Raw genomic sequence first — 20,815 nt, 5'->3', positions numbered from 1 at the left:
CGTTCCGGGTCTATGGCTATGGCTGCTGTGAGGGGGATGCAAGTGCCATGGGTACCGCACTCTCTTTGTCACTGCCAACTGTATGCTGTCCCTCGCCTATGGCCATTGGTGGTGAGGGATGTATTGACAGTATGAGTGTGCGCATAGATGGGGTTGAACGCTGTGTACTGTTGATTGGCGGACCAACGACAGACCCTGTCAAATCTTCCTGTGCCAAAATACATGTGTCATCATCACCACTATTCGTGGCAGTGGCTTCAGGTTGCCTGCTGCTTTAACCAACCCCTAACTCAGCACCTGTGAGAGGAAAACAGGAAACACACTTTACAGTCTGCACATGCACACATGCACACATGCACACATGCACACATGAACACATGCACACATGCACACATGGACACATGGACACATGCACACATGAACACATGAACACATGCACACATGCACACATGAGCACATGAACACATGAACATATGCACACATGCACACATGAACACTAATACACACCTCACTACAGCACATACACACACATACCAGCATTCCAACACATACTCTATAGTGGATGAAGGTGGGTGTCAGTATCACAAGGTAGACAGTCACCACACATGTTTCAGCATGCAGAATATGTGTTGCGCAAGACCATGCAGTGCAAGTGTAGACACCCCTATTAAATGGCAGTATACATGGCTTTGATGCAACTGTGAAGTTGTTCAGTGATTGGCTACACCCTGGAACACAATGTGTACATGGACACAACATTGCTGTGCAGGTTTTATCAGCTCTGCAATGCCCTGTGCACCATCACTCACAAGTATACATGCCATGGCTGCATGTGTAATCTGTGTGACACATAGATATCCATGTCTGAGTGGAGTGTCTGTGTCCATAGCAGATAATAGTGGGCACGGGTGTAGCACATGCATGCTATGTACACACACGGGATGTGCGGTGCATGTTGACGTGAAGGAATTCCAATGCCCGACATGGCCAGTGTACAGTGGTTATGGTGAGTGTGGGACATATTGCAGATATGTGGGTGCCACACATAGCATGGCATGCTACATGACTGCAACATTAAACACCACACATACCCAATGTGTGTCAAGTGACCTATACACCCACTAGCATTCCAGGACATATATGTGACACTTTGTGTGGATGTTGACTGCTGTGCATATTGTGTATACTGGCATATGTAAGCACACAGACAACATGCTATGCATATTGTGTATAGGTGCATATATTTGCACACACACAACACTGAGGTGCAAAGCAATGATTGCTATGAGTAGTACTGTGGTCACTGTAACTGGATGGGGTGTAGTACCCTGTGCCATCATCAACATGCATCTTGTGGTCGCTCACAGCTGCTAATGTGTGCAAGACCACTGCCTAGCATGCTGTACCTGAACTGCAGTGCCTTGGCTATGTTCACAATTACACAGCCACCTTTTACATGGGTGTGTGAGGTGTCCAATAGGGAGCATTGCCTAACATGACTGTGTTATGTGTTGCAGAGTGTTGCACAGCCCCATGATAGGCCTCTACCCCTGAAGTACATCATGTGTGTGTGTGCATGACATGTGGGATACTGAAGTGTGACCTTATAGTGGGTGTGTGGCAATGCCAAGTGCAGCATGTTTTTGTGTACTGCTTATGATAAACATGTTCTGTTGTGTACAGCTGTAGCAACTATGCATATCAAATGTGCAGTAATGTGTTGCCACAATTGTGTCTTCAGCACTGTGCATTGCATGTGATTGAGCAGCTACTGACTTTACTGAGATTATTGATGTCTCACAGCAAACATGCACAGCATGCATTATGCGTAGGTGTGTTACGTGTACATGGCCTACACCTCACCTATGACATGCACATTTCATTACCAATATTAAAGTGTTAACACACTCACCAGCATGTATTGTCTGCCCTGCTGTCACACCAGAGGGACCTAGAAGAATATAACACAGTTTGTCAGTGGCCACAACTGTGGCATCGCTACTGTGAGTGTGCTAAATGACAGTGGAACAACAGTCAACAGTCACAGGTGTACGGATACTATTCCAAATATCAGTATTGCACATGTTAGGCAGCACAACTGCAAAACACACAGTACACATCTCACATATGCATATTCTATCAATACAGGTAATGGTAGTCTACAGCTAGGGCATATTACCTGCACGCTCCATGTCATCCTGCTGGGTGGCTCCGGCCTCCATGATGACACATGTGTGACACTGTTGCTGCTGTAGGCCAGGAGCCACGATGCTTAGGATCAACTCCTCCACTCTGGTGAGGGGGGGATGTATGGCCACCCCACCACCTGTGGCAAGCTGTTGCCTATGGATATCAGATGCATGCCACTGGGCATGTCTAATTAAATCACTGCAGTGATAGCGTACCTGCTCATATGTCCAGTTATGCATGCCTATGTCATTTACCTGGCGAACATGGTCTTGCCACAGTGCAGTACGGTCATGCTGGTGTTGGCTGGCCCTGGAAAAAAGCAGGTTATAGTGCTGCATCAGGCTGTTCAGAATTTCCTGCTCCTCCGCAGCTGAATACAATGGATTACGTTGATGAGCCATAACCCTGGAAGACAATTAAACGATATGTGTGAGCATGTCATGTGGCACACTTAACATTATGAAGTACTGATATCACTTAACTGCCATATATAGCATCTATCTGTCTATCAGAGGATGCACATATTCAATACCACATATCAGTGCTCAGCCCACAACTGGCTGACAGTGCCTGCGACACTCCATATAGCACACCAGTATACACCAGTAGTCGGCACACTGTTTGGGATACAATGCACAACCTCGCCCCGGGGGTATATATCAAGCTAATGCATGAAGAAATATGTCATCCAATGCAATGAATGTCATGTACATTTACAGTATTACCGGTAAACTACCCTAGTCTTTGATGCCATACCCGTACCTAACATATGTGCATGGTTGTTAATATAGCTGGCATACTGCTGTAACAGAGTATACATGTTGCTAGGTACACACACATACTCTGTAATACACATGTCATTGCAGGCATGGTACAGGAATCATTAAACACACATCGGACCTACATACAAAACACAGATGTATGCCCACAGATGAGCATTACCTGTGTACCTTATAGTACTGTCTGCCCATACTTACAGATACCTATGCCTGTGGTATGTAATCTGTGCAGACTACAGGAAACACACAAGACAGTGTTACCATGGACTGTGAACATACACCTTACTGTGCTGTTTAGGCCTACAGCTTCAGGTAGTACAACAGTTCATATGTGAGCTGGAGTCACCAGCAGTACCACTTACTGAGCATACAAGTATTGCTTCAGCCTACATTGGGACACCACAGTCGTACACAAGGAACTACATCACAACATATGCCATCCTACTATGTCTGCATCAGAATAACTGACACATCTTTCTCCGGCCTCACACCTAGGACACAAACTACCATGACAGACACAACCTCACACTAAGCTATCACACCTTTACAAACCTTGCACACAGTCACTGTCACACTCATTCCACCTCACATAGCAGGTATTGCACTGAGTACATGTGTGTGTGCATTGTGTCATAGGTACGTAATATGCTATTGGCACTAGGGCCTAGAGCAGCCTAGCCATATGCTACCCTGGCCTTTGACACACATGTAATGTGATGTCACTTGCTCCTGTCAACCGGATACACAGAGGTGACTCCCAGGGCAAATTACCTATCTCCAAAACAATCATCAGGGGTATGTATGACATCTGTAAATGAGGAGCCTTGTTTGTTCATGCTGGGTGGTTTAGTCCAGAGTATGGCATATTTGTGGATAGGAACCTGTACCTCCAGCATGTGCTGTTTAGTGAGGTGACAAGGATTAGGGCCCTAGGTCATGTAGCCTGGAGGGATTGTGAGGTGTTGTTATGGTGGTTGGCCGACTGCTATGGTTGTGACATACCTCTGTATGTCCAGCAGTGGTAACCTCTGGGTGGGCGGTATGCAAAACTCTCTAGCTGTGGTTTATGAGTCAGTCTGCATAGGGCATGTGTTTGAGGGCAGAATTACTCTTTGTTAGGTATGTAAGTGGCCTTTTCACTTGCTGTAGTTGTCATGTGAGGTACATACCACATGGGGCATTGTGATGAGTAGAGGGGAACACCGACCTATATTTCCCTAGATGACACACATTTTGTGATGACACGTACCACATAGACAGATTACATTACTACTGCTGTCACTGTGATTATCAAAGGGGAGCCTGCTGTCCACCTGTGTCCTGTGTACAATTCTGACACCATCAGTGTTAGGCAGGCTAAGACCTATGTGGCAGTTACTGTGTAAAGTGTTTTGGAATGGGGTATGGCAGTGCGGTATCAACACTGGTGTTCAGTCCATGCCTTGGACAACAGGCACCTGTTGCAGTACATATGACCCCCGTGACTCCCTCACTCTCTCTTATATATATATATCTATATATATATATATATATATATATATATATATATATATATATATATATATATACATACACACACCCACACACACACACATACATACATGTATACATATCTATCCATATCTATCCATATCTATACATATCTATACATATCTATTCATATCCATGCATATCCATACATATCCATACATATCTGTATATATCTATATATATCTATATATATATATATCTACATATATCCATATATATCTATATCTATATCTATATATATATATATATATATATATATATATATATATATATATATTTATATAATATATATATATCCATATATATCCATATATATCTATATTTATCCATATATATCCATATATATCTAAATATATCCATATATATATATATATATATATATATATATATATATATATATATACATATACACACATATATATGTATATATACATGTATATATACACATACATGCAATCATCCATTGCTGTACATATAGCTGCACATATAGGCACATATACTGCCCACCTTTCATGGTGGGGATGTCAATTATGCAACAGTTGTGAGACATACGGTTATGTAATACTATTGCACAATGTTGTGCAGAATGCATTCTGCTGTCCTCAGGCCATATAGCTGTTGCAGGCCTCACTGCCTGTAGCTCAGTCCCACAGCGTTTAACACCACATGTCATATACCGGCACTGCTTTCTTTCTGCAATGCCACACACTACAACCTACATACATATGTGCACATAACAGCCTTCAACAAGATACTTATGTCCAGCCTTCACTAACAGTTGCAGTATGTCCCTTGCCCTATGCAAATGTGCATGTACATATAGATACGGACTGCTGCCACATATGGGTGATTCACAGTATGTAAAGTACCCTTCAGACACATCTTTCGGTTGTCACCAAATACATATCTGTTACATACCATACCTTTGTATTCCTCACCTCCGTCTGTTGTAGGTGTTGTTTTTTTTTATTGTTTATTTATTTATTTATTTATTTTTTTTGGTTTTGTTTCCTCTGTGTGTTGCTGTTTGTTTTCAGCGTCTGTCTCCTTCTGCCTGTTTGTGTCTGTCTGTCTCTGTCTGTCTCTCTCGCTCGTGCTCTCTCTCTCTCTCACAGTTGTTGCAATGATATTATTGCATGTATGGACAGCAGATACAGGCTGTTTTTCTAGGCATCTGCACATGTGCATGTGATGGCTTCTGCACCAGTTGGTGCCCACCATTTAGTAATTGCATGCAGCCTGCTGTGTGGTAATTGCAGTTCTCATTGTGATTTCAGGACACTGCTATAAAATGATAGGTTAGGTAGGCATAGCCCTTTCAGTTTTACAAGGTGGGGACCATGCTTGTTTGCTGTGAACACTGTTGTCTCAGTCAGAAGGTTGGTATATGTCTCATATCTGAAGCTAGGGTTGTAGCCAGTGATACACATGTTGTACTGAAACCTGACTGCTGCTTCTTCCAGCACACTCTTCTCAGTGTGTAGGTTTACTCACACCTCCTAATGCTAACACTGGATACATGGGAATATGTACTTTCTTTTCGAATTAGAGAATTAACTGGCATACAACAGTAGTTATTGCAATGTATTCTTATGGCTTTCCTATTTTCCCTTTACATTCACTCATTGTAATGCATGTTATATTTATTTCAGCACCAAGTCATTGTATATCTGACAAGGTTTTTTATTTTGCTGCTGAGCAGTACAAGGGCCTTGTCATACAAAGTGACTAAGGCACTTTTAAGCAGTTGTAAGCGGGTTTGCACGGGTTTGCGTGATGCTTAGCGATGCTAAGCTAAGCTTTTATGTTAGCAAAACTAAGTCAAGCTTGGCTTAGCTTATCATATCTTAGCAATGCTAAGCTAAGCACACACATGTGCACACTGGTGCAAACCCACTTACTGCTAGTTACAAGTGCTCACTCCCGCTAACCCCTGCGTTCATTTCTTTGACAGAAAAGTAAATGGGGAGATAGCAATGTGGTGATAAAGGGTGCACAAAGAGGGGAAGACAGTAGGGAAACCATCTCGGGATGTACAGGATGGGTGTGGAGAGGGTCCATAGCTGCCCATTTCTTTACCAGCAACAGCTGTGCATATGCAATACATTAGGAGGGATATTTGAAACCTTCCACCCCCGAGAGAGGGGTGAGGAAAACTAAGTGTGTTGTACTACCAATTATGAATATCAGGCAAATGCACTGTTTGTGAACTGCTACACTGTCATTAGTACGTTACTCACTTCTGAACAGTTTGTGGTTTGTTTGTGTTGACATTAGCACAATCTGCTCAGGACAACTGGACATATTTCACTACTGTGAATGCCTACCTACCCCATTAGTTGTGCCTGACTACATGGGTATATAGTACCTTTGGGTAGGGGTGCCGAAGTGCAGAGTGCATTATTTATTATTGTGTGATGTTTATCTTACTGAACATGCACAGTTGCTGTGTACCTGTAGGTCTATAAAGGCTAGTAGAATGTCTGAGTAGCTCCCACCTGTGGACATATCCAGATGGTAGACAGAGGTCAGCCTAGTATTCCTTGACTGTGCACCACAACAGTCTTTTCAGCACCTGAACAATGGCATTATCACAGATGGTTGCTAGCAGTACATGGCTACATCCTTTGATATTTCTGTGTTGTACTTCTACATAAGGGCATGCTTGTGGGATTCATTCTACAGCTATTTGCAGAGTGTGTAACAGCAGACAAGCTGATATGTCTGTGTGTTTCTGACTCTTCCAGGCCTCAGATACTCTCAGGTATATATTTCAACAGCCTCAGGGAAAGGGACATATAACTGGGATACACCTGTGATATATTTCAGACATTTTGTAGTTCAGACTTTGGGGGATTCAGAGCATATATATTTCTACACCTTTTCTGATGTGCAAGCAGTGTCTACTCTCACTTATTGACATTTGTCATTAAGTAAGATTCCCCACATTTCTACCTACTGTTAGTACATTTCACAGGGAGCCAGAGGGGCACAGCTAACATTTGTTTACAAATCAGGATCATCACTGTAGATCAGTTACTGCTGGAAGGTCTGGCCTGTGACCTATGCAAATATGCCAGTGTTAATCCTGCTCTGATACTGTGTGGGGTTTTGTAAGGTGCTACTGTAACATTATTCCCTACTAGAAGGGCCGATTCTCTTTTCACAGTCATGTCATGCAATTCCACAACACCTGCTGGTTAAGGCCCACAGAACAAGATTTGTGTTATGCCATTCCTATTTTCCCTTTACATTCACTCATGGTAATGCATGATATATTGCTTTCAGCACTAAGTTATTGTATATTTGCTGTGGTGTAGTGGTACTTCATGCAGACTGGTGAGTCTAAGGTCCCGGGTTAGAGACTGACAAGGTTTTTTATTTTGCTGCTGAGCAGTACAAGGGCCTTATCATACAGAGTGACTAAGGCACTATTAAGCAGTTGTAAGCGGCTTTGCGCGGGTTTGCGTGATGCTTAGCAATGATTAGCTAAGCACACACAAGCTCACACTCGCACACCCCTGATAACTACTGCTTAAAAGTGCTTACTCCCACTAACTCCTGCCCTAATTTCTTTTACAGAAAAGAAAATGGGGAGATAGGAAAGTGGTGAAAAAGGGGGCACAAAGAGGGAAAGACAGTAGGGAAACCAGCTCAGGATGTGCAGGATGGGTGTCGGGAAGGTCCATAGCTGTCCATTTCTTTACCAGCAACAGCTGTGGATATGTTGGAAATCTGGTGTGAAATTTGACACCTTCCACCCTTGAGAGAGGAGTGAGGACAACAAAATATGTTGTACTGCCAATTAGAATTATCAGTTTACATGTCCAGCGGACATGTGTGCGAATTGGGCAGCTATGTATGGGGCGTAATTTTTTTGTGAGAGCAGATTGCCCTTTTTTTAATTTTTTTTTCAGGTGAAAGTGGAATGTGAGGTAGAGAAAGTAGGTATATTTGGGGAGGTAGGTTGGGGAGGTAAACAGACAAGACAAACAAGACACATACAGGAGCAGAGTTTGACACATGGGGTGGGTGAACACAATTGACGGGGAAGGATGTTTGGAAATCGCAAGCTCATGAGCCCACAGATGGTAAAAGTGGAACTGAGATCCCCACCCATGGGCAGTCACCACTGCACCTTCACAGCCCCGAGAGTGGCTGTGCTGAGGGTTGTGTAGGACGAGCAGGCTCACCCAAGAGACATGCCACTCTTGCCTCGAGCTGGCATAGGGGATCAGCGACTGAACACTGGATCTCCCTACGCACCACAGCCCGGACCCTAGCAAGGGTGACAGGTGGCCCTCCTCCACCCACGCTTGCACGGGGGGATGAGCCCCATCCCCTGCAGCACTTCCACCTGAAGGTGGCAGAGGACCAACAGAGGAGGGGAGCCCGGGCTGGGTACCAGAGCCGCTGGCGCCAGGTGCACTCGCCAACTGAGGAGAGACAGGTGGGTCCGCTGGGACCGGCCTTCCCATACGTTCCGTGATTAGGTGTATTTAATTACAACATAAACAACAGCATTCCAGATTAGTTGTAACAGCATGCAGTAATATTCCCATTAACCCAACGCACCAAGGTTCCAACAGTTGAACAGCAAGCATAGCACATGTATATATTGAACGACAGTGGATATTCCAACAGCATGCAGGGATGTTTGGTAGCAACAGGCCACCATGAACATGGTGTTTGAACAAGGCACATGCATCAACATCAATGCAAATATTTATAAAACAATAGGACATATGTCCCAACAAATATTTAAGGTTACACATACCCATTAAGGTGTGGAATTGCATGGTTTATGCACATACGGTAGGGTGTAGAAAATACCTCGGTTAACATCTTATAATGACCTTTTAGTCTACACTGCATTCCCAGTGACTGCAAGTGTATATCCCCTACCTGTATTATTACACTTGCCACCATACATTAGGTTATGTCATGGGTTTGGCTAGTTCAATATATGCCTGACCTATACCTGACATACTAACTGTCCAGGATGCAGATGTTACTGCTACATATTTCCTGTTTGCATTTGTATTTCTTTATCTACATTTCTGGGATGTTTTCACATGACATTTTCACTTTGATTTGTACAGAACCCTGCATTTCTTGACACACACTCACATTTCTGGTGAATAATTACATGCTACATGTGTGCCAGGTTTACTTATTCATGCCAGCCAGTAACTGACTATTGTGGACTGTATATATGTTTCACAGCTACTAGCACTTCCATCACCCACTTTATATGGGACTGCATAACTCTGGGTTGCCAGCACATTTTCAAACAGTACTGTTTGTATAATGCAAAGGTACAACAACATTTCAGACTCTGTGACACAGACACACTCTGGGTTTTAGACCTTTATTAATGACATTGCACAGTTTTCCACAGGCTCACTCCTTTATTTGCTTTAACGGTGTTTATCGCAGACAAGTTCAAGACATATTATACCTTTATTAATAGGTTAGAATAATCTTTTTTCAGGCTCACTCACTTACATTATATGACAGTGCCTGCCAAGATATTATTCCAGAAATATGTTTCCTTTCTTAATGGGTTACTACACTCTTTTTCTTCCTCTCTGACGTTTTTATCTGACAGTACATGCAGAGGACTTATTCAGGCAATTCTATGGCTGTTTTATTGGACTACAACACTTTCTTTCATGCTCTCTCTCATAATTTATATAACAATACATGCAGAATAATCACTAACCTGCCTGGTGGTGCAGCCTTAGCAGCCTATCAGCATAGGCTTGCTGATTTGTAGCACGGTCACCTGCAGCTGTAAAGTAAATGAAGGGATATTGAGACATACCTATCCATTATACATACTCCATTATCAATTCTTGCATACTGCATTCCATGGCTACATACTCAGTTGTGGGGCATTCTGCATCCCACGGGCCTCCTGTATCCACTGGTTCAGGTGGTCCTGCTTTCGTCTCTTCAGGTCTGCATGGTGGTGACAGACCTGCTCACCAGTCCGAGGAATGCCTGTGGCACTCGTGAGGTCATGAGCTAACCAGTTCCAAGCCTCTGCCTTGTACTCCATCCATTGGAACTGGCCCTGCAGGAGTCTTGACTCGTGACGGTGGACAAGGAGCCAAACCATGTATTTGGACTCCTTGATGCCCCAACGTTGCACTCGGAAGCATGAACCCTCTCCTGCTTCTGCCGTTCTGACTGCAAATGTGAGTTACAATCAGTTATGGCGAGTATTCCCGCCTATGGGGCTTAAATATGCGGCATTTTCCGCACTTTTTTGTGATTGGCCATTTTGTAAAATTCTCGGCTGACTGCAGACCTGCTTAGTAATGGTTAAACTACCATTCGTAAGTATATGAATGTTAGTAGTGGCTGCTTCCCCTATGTTGTCATGGCTTAGTGGTTCTGTACTTTGATTATGATGCACAGGGTCCTGGGTTCGAACGTTGTCATTCTTTTATTTTAATACTGTCTAGACAGGCTAGGAGGTGTGGCTGCGTTTAAGCAACTTAGCTCTACACTGCTCCATGGTGCCCTGGTTAGCACGACGCGCACGTCCACGCAAACACATTGCGCTGGGTAAAGCGCTTTTAACCTTTGGGCAACTCTATTGCGCTGGGTAAAGCGCTTTTAACCTTTGGGCAACTCTATTGCGCTGGGTAAAGCGCTATTAAACTATGGGCAACTCTGTTTATCTGGGTAAAGCACTATTAAACTATGGGCAACTCTGTTTAGCTGGATAAAGCGCTATTAAACTATTGGCAACTCTGTTTAGCTGGGTAAAGCACTATTAAACTATGGGCGACTCTGTTTAGCTGTGTAAAGCATTGCTTAACAGCAGGCTATTATATATCTGGGTCCTTTAAAAATATTTAGTTTGTTCACTTATACATTGGCCATGTCACTGCTTTTAATAAAATTTTAATCATATATGCCTGGTATTATTTCAAATACTGATTTAAAACATAAATAAGAAGGGGAGTGGTGGGACACGAACCGTGAATGCCTTCTCTTTGTGCACACGCTCTGCCATTACGCTATTGAAATTTGGTGTGATTTGCATAAACATTCTTTCTTATGCTCTTCCATGTCAGAATTGCTAACTCTAGCTAAGCAATGGGCACACTCGCACACAAGCGCAAATACGGGCAGCTATATCATGGATTTAAAAATATATATATAATTATTTACTTTATATAAGTGTGATGGTGGTTTACAGTGTCAGGGAGTGTGGTGTTGGGTACAAGTACATTTGAGCGAACTCGCTCTTGTGTGTTGACATTATGCTTTTTAAAACCTTGCAGGGGCATGCACATTTAGACTGCTCGGCAGTTGGACACGCCCCCTGCTTTCCTACTCAGTCCGTGTAAGAGTTATGGTTGAGTCAGCATGCCCTCATGAATATTCATGGCACGCTGACATCAAACCGTTCAACTGCAGCCTCCGGGTAAGACTTATTAAGTCTTACACGGAGGATTAGTGAATCCGGGGGGAATGTGTACCAGTGGCCACAGGAAACGTAAAAAGCTCCCAGATCTGATACACATAATTCACTGGTTCTGACTGAGGAATTCTGTCTATATTTTCTGCCAGGTTCAGAAAGATAGTATACTGTTCACTTTGACTAGGATGCAAACATACCAAAACATAAAGAAGTGATATAAAGCATGAAACAAACAAGCAAGCAAGCACAAAGTGAATTTTGTTTATTTCAAAATATCATGGAACAGATCAAAGTAACATGAGGGTCAAAGATGAAACAAGAAATTACATCAAAATTTGCACAACAGTTATATACAAGACCACTGCTCATAGTGAGGTATAAAATATAAGCAGGGCAGAATATATCCCCAGGATGATAGATAAATAGTATATAAAAAAAAAAACAGACCTGGCATTTAGGAAATATAGGAAATACATGAGTGTGACAGGGAGCTGATATGGTTAGTGCTGAAAGAATCAGTGAATGCAGTCAGAAAGAAAGTCCCAAAATAAAGAAAGATTAACAAATGCAGACAAAGTGGTTAACAGGTCCTTAGCTACCTAAGGAAATAAAAGATGAAATGTAAAAAAATAGTTGAGGGTGAGAGAAAAGGATGTTGAAAACATAGAGCTATTAAATGAATATTTCCTTTCAGTAGATACTGGTGAGGAAGTGGGAAGAAAGGGGACTAAGAACATAACCTTTCTTTTGAAATTAGCATCAAAATATGGCTGATAGCAGCCTGACAGCACAAAACAGAGGAATGGGGTTCTGACTGTTTTCCCAGATGACCCGAGACTAGTTAACAGCTCTGGTGCTGACAGATGCATGCAGGGAATGAAACTGAGTGACTTCCATCAGCACATCGATCCCAGAGGAGGAACCGTGAAATTGTCTATAGCTCAGACATTTCCCTGATGAAGGCTGCAGCATGATACCTAGGTTGCACACAGGCTACCACTCATTCTGTTGGCTAGATGACATAAGCCATCTGAAATCGCTGGAGATGATGCCTGTGATATCATGTTTGTTCCTCCTGGTTCGTGATTCACTTTCATAAATAAAAAAAAAAATCCTTCCACTAATCACACATATCATGCTGCCTCCTGGCTCTTGGCAGTCACAGGACAGACTGCAAGGTTCCTTTCTTCCTGGAGAGGGAGGGAGGATGCATCAGCAAGGATATGTCAGGATTAAGTAGGATCCCCAGATAATAAGCGGAATGAGAAAGGAACCAATGGGCTATTAAGGGAATGGCTAGATGTCAGTGGAAGTGGGTAGGACGCCCACTAAAAAAAGGAAAAATTTGTGTTGATACCACCTCTTCAACAAATGGAAAGATAATTCAATGCTACAATCATTGTTGTGGAGGGTTATTTAAATAGCATCTCATTTGTGACATGAAAGAAAAAAATGTCCAAGCAAAAAAAGCACTGCTTCTTACAGGGGAGAGTTCCTTTGGGAAAATAATGCATGAATTCTGTAATTTTATTAGGTGAAACAGTTAAGGGCATCTAGAGTTACCACCTGTCCCTCTTTGCACAGGACAGTCTCTATTTGGACAGTTGTGTCCTGTGAAAAAATCTGAAAATGCCAAATGTCCTGAGATTTAAGGACACAAAATATTTCAGTTGCCTTTAATAGTTGCATAAAACAATTATTTTGTACCTGAAACACCTAAATATAAATAGTATGTGAAACAGCATAAGCAGGTCAAATGCTAGATAAATAAGCTTTTATTTTGGCAAAAAAAAAAAAGTTCAGTCCTTTCACTGACTGAGATATTGTTTGTCCTGCAAAATCTCATGTTTCTATAAAACATGGCCCGCTTTGGCCATTTGAATAGTTAGCAACCCTAAAGGGTATCTGTATAACATTAATGGGCAGATGGTGTTGAACATTTAACTTTAAAACTAGTATTACAGAAGGCTGTACAAGAGGACAGGTAAGATGACACAAGCTACGTCCTTATCTTCTCTATGCTGTAAGAAAAATAACCCCAAACTTCAACTTGATCCTCACCATCTGAATTGTAATATTGTAAACATATTTGGGGCTTGCTATATATAGCCAAAGAAATATGAGATAAAAAAAACATCCTTTTAAAAATTAAATAGAGCACTTTTCAGACCTGGAAAGGATAAAAAAATAATGTCCACAGTAATGAAGCATATGCAGAAAGTCAATGAGGCATAACTGAGAACAGATAACTGAAAAGGTCTAACAAAGAAATATGATGAAAATAAATTACTTGCACAATAGGAAAGACCTTTTAAAATTGTGGATAAAGTCAATGAAGTGAAATATTAAATGAGACCAGGAGGTGAATAGAAAACCAGAGCAATTACATCACATAAATATTCTGAAACACAAAAGAGAAATAGATGTTTCTGTAGTAAGCAAGTTTACAGGAAAAGCAAAGACCCCACCAGAATATGTCTTAATGTTAAAATATGGAAGACTTTAGCTATGTTACAAAAATAGTAAGTAAAAAAATGTTGCCAGGATAAGAGAATATTCTTAGAATTATCTGTAAAAGTCAGTTTAATCCCTCATAATATATACATCATGCCTAGTGAAAAAGTGTATTCGCAATTACACAAAAAACAGAATCTCAACTCTAATCAGTAATGGAAGAAGTACAGAAAATGTTTAAACCTGGATGGTAGAAAAATCTCAAAGTAAGTAGAACAGTCACATTCATAGCTCTCAACCTTCCAGCTCCAAAATGAGGAACACTAGCCCTCATAATCTGGAACAAATGGGCTAAATGTGGAACACATATTAATGACTAACAAGAACTTCAGCTATAAAGGTCATAGCATGGTTAAAATATGTTTTACTTGTACAGAAGATCTTTTAATGAATGAATATGATTTATTTCCATCTACCATGGATTTCACTTAAAAAAATTCCTAACACTGAATTTGTTACAGACCCTTTCAATGTGGAACTTCGAGGAACATGAACTTTTTAAGAGCCCAAATGAGTAATGCTCCTCATAATGAGGTACACTTGAGAGCTATAGTCACATTGTATAAGTTACAAATTGTTATGTCTCTGTAAGCTAGGAGTAGAAAATTAGATAGCATCTCTAAATTTGAATCACATCACATCCCCCTAAGGGGATGAATTAACTGAAAAAAAAAAGACTGGACAAAACTATATTTCTATCATGTTTTATCCATTTGGCAGGTAACCCTGTGTGCAGAAACTAGGAAATTTGACATTTTTTTACCTGTCAGACTCTATCACTGAAGAAATCTACCTTCTGGTCTATACAGAGACCGCACAACATTTCAGTGACTAATGAACAATATTATTTTGGCTCATACCTTAAAAGACAGAGCAAACCTGGATGACATTTTTAAATTCAGGAAGATTATGAAAGTTTGTTCCATAAGGATAAAGTCATTTTGAACTCTTTTTTAATAAGATGGATTGACTGCTAACCAACCTTAGTTCATATTAGACACAGTAAAAGCCTGATATTATGGAGACAGTGAAACCATATGCTGAAGAAGTGGAGGCATGTCAGTAATGGCAGACTCCAACAACAAATAAGCATGTTAAGGCCTTTTTATGCCAGGTAAATTGTTATAATAAACTCATCCCAGACTTCGCTACCTTTGCTTGCCTGATGAAGGACCTAACCAGAAGTAAGTCTCCATTAAAAATTCAAATGATGATTAATGGAGAGCCGGCCTTTAGGAAATTAAAAAGTCTGCTGTGCTCAAAACCTAATCTTATAACTTTTGTCTAAGTCACATAGTTCCATGTCTACACTAACTCCTTTGAGTGGGTATCAGTGCACTGCAGTTCAGTGTTGCCCAGATGGTAGGCAGGGAGATCTGTTACATTAACTGAAAGCTCAGGAATATTGCAAAGTGATACCTGGCACTTGAAAGAGAATATTTACCAATCAAATTGGTCTTCACAGTCTCAAATACTGTTTGCTAGGAAGAGAATTTACACTCATTCTAGATTGCACACATCATCAGTAGTTTTATAGGTAGAATGGCAATAATTCTAAGCTGTTTCATTTGGTGTCCACCCTACAACCATGCAATTTTAGATTGCACATCATCCAGGTTTCATCCACCTTAACACAAATGGACTGCCCTGGACATACATAACATCCACTGGGGCTTTATCTGTTAGTAACCCACTGAGGTAACCATGGGACCATTACATGTGGCACAGTTGTGGCTGCTGAAATTTATAAGGCTATAGAACTCTATACCTTAAACCAAGAGATATACCTATACCTACATCTGTATATCTATACCTACATGCATACATATTGACAGATATACCATCTTTGAATGCTAACACCATAAAAGTTGATTTATCCCAACTTGCCAAAAATCATAAGTCCTAGGTATATGTCAACACTATCACAAGATTTCAGTCATGCAACTTGTATTTTTTTTTTTCAGTCTTAGCAGATGTTCTTTTCTCTGTCTCCATGTTCTGTGACTATGGAAATAGTGATCAGAAGTAATAGTATGTGGAAAGCAAAAAACATTTTCCTTGTGATGTATCCCTCACTTTTGGTATACATATGTGGTTCAGTGAAACCGACTCATACAGTATACCATGTCAAGGAGTTTTTGTATGATTTTTGGCAGACTGTGTATACATGTTTTATATATCTATATATATATATATATATATATATATATATATATATATATATAATGTCAGTTCTTAGTCCACTGAACCTCATTTCATCAACAATGAGGGATGAGGGGATGTGGACTTTGTCTCCAGTGCAGGTCCTATATTAAAGCTCATAAGGTTCAGTGAGTCAAGGTTTACTGGATTGTGTTCAATATTATTTCAGATTACCATGTTTTAGCTGGCTTCTGATAAAAGATATGTGCGAGTGTGTGTGTGTGTGTGTGTGTGTGTGTGTACATCTGTGCTTGTGTGTGTGTTTGTGTTTGTGTGTGTGTATGTGTGTGTATGCATGTGCACATGTGTGCTTATGTATGTGTGTTTCTGTGTGTCCGTGTGTGTGTGTGTGTGTGTGTGTGTGTGTGTGTGTGTGTGTGTGTGTGTGTGTGTATTGTGTATATGTCTGTTACATATAACAAAGCTGTACTAAACAGCGTTTCTCCTATGAATTGAATGACTAAAACAAAGGTCTTATGTCAACCATAAATGCTACGTAGGTTTAGTTTTTGTGAGATAGTAGATTCATTAATCAGTATGGCATATAAAATCGGAAGCTAAAATGTTTGCAAAATTTGTAAAAGTCAAAAGTAGTGGTTGCTATAAAATGTACCACACAAATAAGAAATGTCATCTACAGCAATAATGAAGGGAAACTGGGAAATATCAAATAAGATTTAAAATGACATGATGTACAGAGCATTTTGGAAGTGTAAGGTGGGCCATACTGTTCATATCTGTCAACAGATTTCAGTGTTGATATTAATTTGCTTCACCATTAAGTTGCAGCCTTTGTTCTGCTCCAGCAGTAGAAGCACTCTCATTACTGGCGTCTTAAATCCTTGCTTGTATGGTGCCTTTGAATTGTTAAGTAATGTAACTTGATCTATCCATTGTGATTATGAAAGTGAGGTAACCAGATGGCAAAGCAATTAAATGTTATGTGCTTCAAGGCACATATTGTTTGATGTTTTTTCATACTTTAAATGCAGCTTTATATTTAAGAGATTATTTATTGGCAATGTAGAAAATTTAAACTTTTATTGAATATTGTTGGAAATCACCATGGCCAAGTGGTCTGCATTTGTTATCAACGCCCCATTCTCTAATAACAAGCCAAGTTTATATTCATGAACGGTTTTAATAGGTACTTCCCTTAATTTAGTCATGAAATACCATGCTTGAAAGGCATTGTTCACACAAAAATGGCAGGTGACAAGCTTTTTTTAGGGAGATGGGTTTTGCACATATGAAAATAAAAATTTGAAGGTAACAACTATGCACCTATAAAGTGTTTTGCAAAATATTGATATAACCCAGTTTTTATGCAATACTTAATAACTGTTATTTTTTGACGCTGGGGATATATCTAGAAATGCTGAAAGTGAACAGTGTAACCAGTATGGTATGGGAGGCACAAAAAATAAACAGAGAACGAGAGACAGACAGGCAGAAACAGAAGACTGCAAAAACATATTTGGGTTCTATGAAGATGTAATGATTCTGTCTTCTTAAGGCACCTAGCATGTTTTTCCTATATAGTTATTATTATATTTTTGTGAAGAGTTCTCTATGGACTAAGATTTAGGTAACACTTTTTATACTGTTTTCAGATTGGTTGTATTCTTATTTTATTTTGTTTCATTGACCAAACTGCCCAAATTTGTAGTGGTTTATTTTCAGTGGAGGGGGAAAATGCCATTAACACAGGCAATTACGTATGCAAATATTTACATTTTTGGAGGATAGCTATCATTTGATCCAGTCATTATTTTACACAGTCACAGAACAACATTTCATGTAAGAGACAGGAAAGACTATACACTGCTATTAATTATGCATCTGGATTACCTTGTATACAAACCTTCCATAAAGTTCTCCATACTTTGATAGTCACTGCTGACTTAGACTCAAGTTTCTGGACAAGGTAATTTTGCTTGCATACTATGCTGAGCTGTCTTGCATAATCACTCAGCTACTCATGTGCTGCTCTGACAGTTTAATGATCTGGAAATTGGTCAGTGATCCAGAACTGAGTAGGACAATGGTAGATGAGGGGTACTATGTTTCCTGCTTGCAGTTTTTCCTTGTTAGATGGTGTAGGGAATGTACCGCATATCCAACACTAGAGTTGATGGTGAAGAATAAAAAACCATGCAACAACAAACACAAAGTAATACAGCACCCAGTGGACATTGTTGCTGTGTGTCAGTCTCATAAGTAAGAGTGCTTATTGGGTCAAAAACATGATGTTTGAACATATGCAATCATGCATTCTTAGGAACATCAACACAAGTGAATCTGAAGAACATGTGTGCCTTGCTAAATACAACCCTCAAGATCTATTCCCTACTTCCAGGAGGATCAAACATGTCATTCCAGGCATTAACATGTAGGTATTCATCTGATCACTAAGGTAATTATGGCAGGGGCTAAAGTATTACATTTTTAACAGGTAATCACTATTTAACGGCACATATATAATTAGCATGGTAATTAAAATGTAATTGCACAGCCTAATCTCAGATACCCATGAGACTTGCTGGATATAGCAAAGGAGACTTGGAAGAAAGGAAAAAATAAATAAAATTGTGACGGTAAGTTTTACAAACTTGAAAATTAGGTAAAATATTCTTATTTCAATAGTTAAGAAAGCATGCAAAGAGTACACAAGATGCAGCAGATAGCATAGAATAAAAATGATAAAGTTATAGAGATTAAGATGGGCACACATGATTAGTTTCTGTTCCTCCTGCTGAAAATAGCTTCCTAGAAGATAACAAGGACCCCTTGAGATTACACAGAAAATAAATGATATGAATTACATTATAACACAAACTGGAAAGAGAAGACCAGAGTGGGTGCATGATATAAATGTGTTAAGACCATGGAGGAAAACTGAAACTTTTGTAGTTATCCTGGGAGCTGGCATAGATAACACTAGTACACTATCGGATAATTCTATCTCTGTAATTGAAATAAATGAACAACCTTGTAAACAAAAAATATTTTTTTTCTTCCAAGCTCTCAGATAGGACAGATTTAATACAACTTAATACATCATACTGAGACTTTGATACGACATGGGAGAAGGCAAACTAAAACTTAATAAGATAACTACAAAGAAAAGCAATGTGTGAAGAACTGAAATACAAAATGTTTAAACTAGGAATTATGATGGAATCTAAAATCAAATGAAACAGTTTAACTTTGTTAGTCACTAAGCCAGATGGTTCCATGTTTTCTAATGATCTCAGAAAGCTGAATGGCATATATGAATCTGACAATTGCCCACTGCCCACAGTAGATGAGTTCACAGAAAGACTAGATAAAGTTTTTTGAGCACCTCAGTGTTAACAAAGGGTTGACCATATATTCTCATTACCCCTGAAGCTTAAGAAAAGACAACATTCAACATTTCTTATGGTTTTGTGATTGTACTACCTTACCCTTTTGACTTCACAGAGCTCATGTCACTTTTCAAAGGCTCATGGATAAAGTTCTGAAACCTCTCACCAGGTGCTTAACTATGTACCATGATGCAAATTATATTGATTCAGATGACTAATCACATTTATCCAAAGTGTGTGCTGTGCTGCACTCCTTAAGACAGGCAGGGCTTACAGCATATTTCGCCATATTTCAGTTTGCAACAACTATCAGTCTTTTTCCTATGTCCTGCTGAGAGAAGAAAAGAAAAATAAGTTTGTTGTAAAACAAACACTACAAGAAGAGTACTGTAAGCCAAAGAAACCTGGCAGAAGTACAGTATCTATTAAATATTTCCACTCTTACCATCAAATGCGTGCAGACTGCAAATGCAGTACTCGGTTAATACCCAGCCAGGTCTTGGCAGGTAAAATGTTTAATGAAAGTAAGGCTGACCCTCATGAGGCATATCCTGAAGTTCTTTTATCAATTAACTTTCTTGGAAGAAAGACAAAAAATGAGAGAGAAAGACACTGTGAGAGCTGACTAGATGGAAGAGAGGAAAAAAAAGATTACAGGAATAATACTGTGCTTCATCTTTATTAAATTATTCACTACACAAATGCATGATACTATCACACTATCCCTTAGAAAAGGAGTTAGAAGAACATGTGCATATTAATGTTGACATCTATGTGACAGTGTTCTAGATTTCAAATGAACTACATAA

This window comes from Protopterus annectens, chromosome 2.part0 (genome assembly GCF_019279795.1).
Source record: "Protopterus annectens isolate FY-2018-M chromosome 2.part0, PAN1.0, whole genome shotgun sequence".
In the NCBI taxonomy this organism is placed as follows: domain Eukaryota; kingdom Metazoa; phylum Chordata; order Ceratodontiformes; family Protopteridae; genus Protopterus; species Protopterus annectens.
Note: the sequence above shows the minus strand (reverse complement) of the source record.